We start from the raw sequence: 8,128 nt of genomic DNA, 5'->3' as shown, positions 1-8,128 counted from the left end.
TCTTCTGCACAGATTCTACCAGACCTGGACCCTGACCAGTAAATCTCAGTAAGACCCATCCCTCTACAGCACCCTGTACAGGCCCAGTCCCATCCCTCTACCCCTCTGTAAATGGCTCTAAAGCCTCCTCTGTAAATGGCACCTCATTGGGGATTTCTCTGTTTTATTGTTAACAGATAATTATCTTTTAAATGCTTTTCTAGGGCAGGGAAGGAAATTAGAACCCTATCACTAATATATGGGTTGCCTCATTTCACATCTGCATGTCATTAAACCATAGACTATTAACCATTGACCATAAAGAAGATAATTTTTTTACTATGGTTGTAGAAAGCATTATATTTTCATAACAGAATATCAGAAACAAAACATACTTGGAAAAGATGTGTTAAAAGATAAACAGCATGTATAATATACATATTAGTTTGTATGAAGTCCAAACAAGATGGAATACGTGGGGTATATTGGCTTTGTGCTATTATTACTCTAAGGGACACATCACAGCCAGAAGAGGACTGGCCACCCCTCATAGCCTGGTTCCTCTCTAGGTTTCTTCCTAGGTTTTGGCCTTTCTAGGGAGTTTTTCCTCCCGTGCTTCTACACCTGCATTGCTAGCTGTTTGGGGTTTTAGGCTGGGTTTCTGTATTTTGAGAACAGTTTGAGGTATCAGCTGACGTAAGAAGGGCTTTATAAATACATTTGATTTTGATTTTGATTTGATCTTACAACTTGAGACGTGCATACAATGCAAATATTATTATGGGAGATGTTTATGAATTCAAGTTGTGGGATTCTTTCATAAGTTAGGATTCAGGAGTCACTATGAGTTTTTCCAACTACAGTATAGAAGGTCAGTGGTGGAGAATCTCATGCTGTGTCCATTTGATCCTTAAAAAGGTCCAATTACAGAATATTGGGTAGCTTTCTCCTCAGTCCAATTCCAGAATATTGGGTAACTTTCTGCTCAGTCCAATTCCAGAATATTGGGTAACTTTCTGCTCAGTCCAATTTCAGAATATTAGGTAACTTTCTGCTCAGTTCAGGGTCCTGTATATCTGTAAGAATTGAGAAACACATATTAGTGGAGAAAATAAACAAGAGGTTTATGACCCTGTCTCCAAATCATTAAAAAAGCCTTTTTACAGGATATTGTCATCAATTAACTTTGTTTATTTTCAAGACCCTTCAATTCTAGACGGGGTGAAAAATGATGGTTACTTAGGTGCCCTTCAGCGTTCATCCCATTTGGGGCCTTCACATGAATGTCTAGAGACAGATATCTTTATGGCTATGAGCCTATGAATGATGGTTACTTAGGTGCCCTTCAGCGTTCATCCCATTTGAATGGGACAGATATCTTTTCAGCCTATGAATGATGGTTAATGTCTATTTGGGGAGACAGAGACAGATATCTTTATGGCTATGAGCCTATGAATGATGGTTACTTAGGTGCCCTTCAGCGTTCATCCCATTTGGGGCCTTCACATGAATGTCTAGAGACAGATATCTTTATGGCTATGAGCCTATGAATGATGGTTACTTAGGTGCCCTTCAGCGTTCATCCCATTTGGGGCCTTCACATGAATGTCTAGAGACAGATATCTTTATGGCTATGAGCCTATGAATGATGGTTACTTAGGTGCCTTAGGTTCAGCGTTCATCCCATTTGGGGCCTTCACATGAATGTCTAGAGACAGATATCTTTATGGCTATGAGCCTATGAATGATGGTTACTTAGGTGCCTTTCAGCGTTCATCCCATTTGGGGCCTTCACATGAATGTCTAGAGACAGATATCTTTATGGCTATGAGCCTATGAATGATGGTTACTTAGGTGCCCTTCAGCGTTCATCCCATTTGGGGCCTTCACATGAATGTCTAGAGACAGATATCTTTATGGCTATGAGCCTATGAATGATGGTTACTTAGGTGCCTTTCAGCGTTCATCCCATTTGGGGCCTTCACATGAATGTCTAGAGACAGATATCTTTATGGCTATGAGCCTATGAATGATGGTTACTTAGGTGCCTTTCAGCGTTCATCCCATTTGGGGCCTTCACATGAATGTCTAGAGACAGATATCTTTATGGCTATGAGCCTATGAATGATGGTTACTTAGGTGCCTTTCAGCGTTCATCCCATTTGGGGCCTTCACATGAATGTCTAGAGACAGATATCTTTATGGCTATGAGCCTATGAATGATGGGAGTCGCAAATAAAGTGGTCAGGGTACTTAACCTTTGACCTCAAGGTCCTGGGTTAACTTCCTAGTCCTAGTGTGTACTTGTGTACCACTGTGTGCTATCAATGCATGGCACTTTTCCACATTCATTATGTCCTGCAACCTCTATAGTATTGAGGAGAAATAGGAGAAGGGAGAAAGAAAGACGAAGACATGTTAAAGAAAGTTTTGGTCAATAAGTAGATGTACCTGTGTATGTTCTGCAGTGCTCGGTTTCATTCACAGTAATCGATGGAGTTGGTGAGCAGCCAATCCGAGGAGTAGCACTGGGCATGGGGAGCCAATCGCTAAAGCCTGAATAGGGGTCGGTAAAAGGTCATTAGAACATGATAAGCTGCAGAATGGAAGGGTTATAAGAACATTCTGTACCTTATTCCCAAGATCCTTCTCCTCCACATTCTTCTTCTCTCCTAGAATTACATACAAACTATAGTCCTCATGGCCGGTGGTGTTACCTTAAAAGATGACAGACATCAACGATGTTGGTGAGGAGAACCACAAAGTGAGACCACACTAACACTTGAACTAACATATCTGGTTAAGTGGCTTACTGAAATAGGTGTAATCGAAGGTGGCGGTGTAGTCATAGTCTGGTGTTTGTGTAGAATAGTCATCATATTCCTCCTCATAGTCCTCTTTGTTTGCTGTGGAAAAGGGGAAGAGAAAGAAATGCTATGACCAAAAACCTAGTCAGCCCTGAAACTAAAAGCCATCTATATCATACCTCATATCCCATCATGTCTTTCACTGAACGACACTCCAAGTCATTGTGCTCCTCAACATCTCCTATTACAAATCTATCAGATACACCCAACATGAGGACTACGCAGTGTGTTATTTGCAAGAAAACAAAAGCCATTGTTCCATTAAATGTGGATTCTGGGTTTGGAGAGCCCCACCTCATTTGTTTGGTATGCCTCAGGGGAGAAATAAACCTTATCTTCCCTGCCCGGGACCAACAGAGACTTCTCCTATGAGTTATGGAGGAGAGACACACAGAGACATCTCCTATGAGTTATGGAGGAGAGACACACAGAAACATCTCCTATGAGTTATGGGGTAGAGACACACAGAGACATCTCCTATGAGTTATGGGGTAGAGACACACAGAGACATCTCCTATGAGTTATGGGGTAGAGACACACAGAGACTTCTCCTATGAGTTATGGAGGAGAGACACACAGAAACATCTCCTATGAGTTATGGGGTAGAGACACACAGAGACATCTCCTATGAGTTATGGAGGAGAGACACACAGAGACTTCTCCTATGAGTTATGGAGGAGAAACACACAGAGACATCTCCTATGAGTTATGGGGTAGAGACACACAGAGACATCTCCTATGAGTTATGGAGGAGAGACACACAGAGACATCTCCTATGAGTTATGGGGTAGAGACACACAGAGACATCTCCTATGAGTTATGGAGGAGAGACACACAGAGACTTCTCCTATGAGTTATGGGGTAGAGACACACAGAGACATATCCTATGAGTTATGGAGGAGAGACACACAGAGACATCTCCTATGAGTTATGGAGCAGAGACACACAGAGACTTCTCCTATGAGTTATGGAGCAGAGACACACAGAGACTTCTCATATGAGTTATGGGGTAGAGACACACAGAGACATCTATGAGTTATGGAGGAGAGACACACAGAGACTTCTCCTATGAGGTATTGAGCAGAGACACACAGAGACTTCTCCTATGAGGTATTGAGCAGAGACACACAGAGACTTCTCCTATGAGTTATGGAGCAGAGACACACAGAGACTTCTCCTATGAGTTATGGAGCAGAGACACACAGAGACTTCTCCTATGAGGTATGGAGCAGAGACACACAGAGACATCTCCTATGAGTTATGGAGCAGAGACACACAGAGACTTCTCCTATGAGGTATTGAGCAGAGACACACAGAGACTTCTCCTATGAGGTATGGAGCAGAGACACACAGAGACTTCTCTTATGAGTTATGGAGGAGAGACACACAGAGACATCTCCTATGAGTTATGGAGGAGAGACACACAGAGACTTCTCCTATGAGGTATGGAGCAGAGACACACATAGACTTCTCCTATGAGGTATTGAGCAGAGACACACAGAGATCTCCTATGAGTTATGGAGCAGAGACACACATAGACTTCTCCTATGAGGTATTGAGCAGAGACACACAGAGACTTCTCCTATGAGGTATGGAGCAGAGACACACATAGACTTCTCCTATGAGGTATGGAGCAGAGACACACAGAGACTTCTCCTATGAGTTATGGAGGAGAGACACACAGAGACATCTCCTATGAGTTATGGAGGAGAGACACACAGAGACCTCTCCTATGAGTTATGGGGTAGAGACACACAGAGACATCTCCTATGAGTTATGGGGTAGAGACACACAGAGACATATCCTATGAGTTATGGGGTAGAGACACACAGAGACATCTCCTATGAGTTATGGAGGAGAGACACACAGAGACATCTCCTATGAGTTATGGAGCAGAGACACACAGAGACTTCTCCTATGAGTTATGGAGGAGAGACACACAGACATCTCCTATGAGTTATGGAGGAGAGACACACAGAGACATCTCCTATGAGTTATGGAGCAGAGACACACAGAGACATCTATGAGTTATGGAGGAGAGACACACAGAGACTTCTCCTATGAGTTATGGAGGAGAGACACACAGAGACTTCTCATATGAGTTATGGGGTAGAGACACACAGAGACTTATCCTATGAGGTATGGAGCAGAGACACACATAGACTTCTCCTATGAGTTATGGAGCAGAGACACACAGAGACTTCTCCTATGAGTTATGGAGCAGAGACACACATAGACTTCTCCTATGAGTTATGGAGCAGAGACACACAGAGACTTCTCCTATGAGGTATGGAGCAGAGACACACAGAGACATCTCCTATGAGTTATGGAGCAGAGACACACAGAGACTTCTCCTATGAGGTATTGAGCAGAGACACACAGAGACTTCTCCTATGAGGTATGGAGCAGAGACACACAGAGACTTCTCTTATGAGTTATGGAGGAGAGACACACAGAGACATCTCCTATGAGTTATGGAGCAGAGACACACAGAGACTTCTCCTATGAGGTATGGAGCAGAGACACACAGACTTCTCTAGACATCTCCTATGAGGTATGGAGCAGAGACACACATAGACTTCTCCTATGAGGTATTGGAGCAGAGACACACAGAGACTTCTCTATGAGGTATGGAGCAGAGACACATAGACTTCTCCTATGAGGTATGGAGCAGAGACACACAGAGACTTCTCCTATGAGTTATGGAGGAGAGACACACAGAGACTTCTCCTATGAGTTATGGAGGAGAGACACACAGAGACCTCTCCTATGAGTTATGGGGTAGAGACACACAGAGACATCTCCTATGAGTTATGGAGCAGAGACACACAGAGACATATCCTATGAGTTATGGGGGTAGAGACACACAGAGACATCTCCTATGAGTTATGGAGCAGAGACACACAGAGATCTCCTATGAGTTATGGAGCAGAGACACACAGAGACTTCTCCTATGAGTTATGGAGGAGAGACACACAGCAGAGACACACAGAGACATCTCCTATGAGTTATGGAGCAGAGACACACAGAGACATCTATGAGTTATGGAGGAGAGAGACTTCTCCTATGAGGTATGGAGCAGAGACACACAGAGACTTCTCTATGAGTTATGGAGCAGAGACAATGGAGCAGAGACTTCTCCTATGAGAGGTATGGAGACTTCTCCTGAGTTAGAGACACACAGAGACTTCTCATAGTTATGAGTTATGGAGCAGAGACAAATAGAGACTTCTCTATGAGGTATGGAGCAGAGACACACAGAGACTTCTATGAGTTATGGAGCAGAGACAAATAGAGACTTCCTATGAGGTATGGAGCAGAGACACACAGAGAACTTCTCCTATGAGTTATGGAGCAGAGACACACAGAGACTTCTCTATGAGTTATGGCAGCAGACTTCTCCTATGAGACACACAGAGACTTCTATGAGTTATGGAGCAGAGACAAATAGAGACTTCTCCTATGAGGTATGGAGCAGAGACACACAGAGACTTCTTCTCCTATGAGGTATGGAGCAGAGACACACAGAAACTTCTCATATGAGTTATGGAGCAGAGACACACAGAGACTTCTCCTATGAGTTATGGAGCAGAGACACACAGAGACTTCTATGAGTTATGGAGCAGAGACAAATAGAGACTTCTCCTATGAGGTATGGAGCAGAGACACACAGAGACTTCTTCTCCTATGAGGTATGGAGCAGAGACACACAGAAACTTCTCATATGAGTTATGGAGCAGAGACACACAGAGACTTCTCCTATGAGTTATGGAGCAAAGACAAACAGAGGAGAACAATGGAACCGTATGGAGGCAGGAGGGAGGTCTGGCAGAGGAGAACCCCAGGGGATACATCATGGAGCTGGTCTGGCCCCCAGGGGGATACATCATGGAGCTGGCAGCAGGACAATACACAGAGTATCTGGAACTCCATCCATCAGACTCTATACCAGTAGAGGACAGCCAAGAGTAAACTACAGAGCAGTGAACTACAGTGGGACACGATGCAGAGCGGACTGGTGTGAAACAATGAGCATCAGGTTTCCCTGGTGGAATCTCATCAGCTAGCGAAACGAACCGTCGCATGTCTTGTGAAATGCTTGGTTGAGCAAGGCCACATGTGAATGACCGTATTAACTTTTGGATACGTTCTAAAGACAGCACTTTCCTGTCATTTGATTTAGGGCCACATATTTAGCTTGTGATATATCAAACAATTTCTCAATAATTGCAGAGGAATAAAATGCTCATGGAGAGTTGGTTGACAAACATGCTCAAGAAATGAGAAGTTGACCGCACTGTATGGCTTTACAACCGTCTTATTCAACCATATGGCCTGTATGATAGACTAACCTTCATGAAAAAAGCTTGAATGAACATAAAAAGAGTAAATGTCTGCCCTTCAGAGCTAATTATCCAGTGGTGGGTCAAGTGGGGACAGTCCTGATGGGGAATTGAAGGGGAGAAAGGTGGATATGGCTGCTGCTACTGTTACCAATGCCAGACATACACAATATGGACGTAGCAAAGAGGGGGTTAGCTGAAAGTTGGGGATGGGAACTCTCACAAAGTCATATGTGAGGGGAATTCCTGACCTCTCTCTCTCTTGATCACAGGTCTCAATCACAATGGTAGGAAGGAACCTTAGTGGGATAAAGTAATAATCTTACAATGATTGGACTTTCCAAGTGAGTAACATAAAGGAAACCAGCTCTTTCCAGAAATCTGACAGCCTCTACACAAAAACAAAATGGACGTTCCAGCGATCTAATAATAATGAGCTTCTAATCCAGTCACCATGTCTCAGGGAAAGTCCAATAGATTCCTCCAGTGTCCTGCAAGTATGGATCCATTCCATTGATTCCGCTCCAGCCATTACCAAGAGCCCATCTTCCCCAATTAAGTTGCCACCAACCTCCTTTGATACATTTACTATTAAACCGTTTTTGCATAATAATAATAACTCAATGCTTTGTCTCTGTGGGTAAGTTGGTTTTGACTCATCCCAGGAACCTGATCATCATATATATAGAGATTATTTTTCTCCCCAATTTCATGGTATCCAATTGGTAGTTACAGTCTTGTCTCATCGCTGCAACTCCCGTACGGACTCGGGAGAGGTAAAGGTCGAGAGCCACGTGTCCTCTGAAACACAACCAAGCCACATTGCTTCTTGACACAATGCCCACTTAACCTGGAAGCCAGCCGCACCAACATGTCGGAGGAAACACCGTACACCGTGTCACCGGCCAAACCCTCCCTAACCCGGACGACACTGGGCCA

The 8,128-nt window shown here is 43.7% G+C and overlaps 1 long non-coding RNA gene across 1 annotated transcript; it reads right to left on the bottom strand.

Moving 5' to 3' along the window:
* Positions 1–291: 291 nt before the first annotated feature.
* On the bottom strand, positions 292–2,921 carry LOC124006181. Its single transcript, XR_006833742.1, has 4 exons — positions 2,793–2,921; positions 2,611–2,696; positions 2,431–2,535; positions 292–1,055 (listed from the first exon to the last, which is right to left on the bottom strand). It is a non-coding gene; the product is annotated as an uncharacterized LOC124006181 (long non-coding RNA).
* Positions 2,922–8,128: the final 5,207 nt, after the last annotated feature.

Source organism: Oncorhynchus gorbuscha, linkage group LG19 (genome assembly GCF_021184085.1).
Source record: "Oncorhynchus gorbuscha isolate QuinsamMale2020 ecotype Even-year linkage group LG19, OgorEven_v1.0, whole genome shotgun sequence".
NCBI lineage: Eukaryota > Metazoa > Chordata > Actinopteri > Salmoniformes > Salmonidae > Oncorhynchus > Oncorhynchus gorbuscha.
Note: the sequence above shows the minus strand (reverse complement) of the source record. Positions and strands in the feature narration are given on the sequence as shown.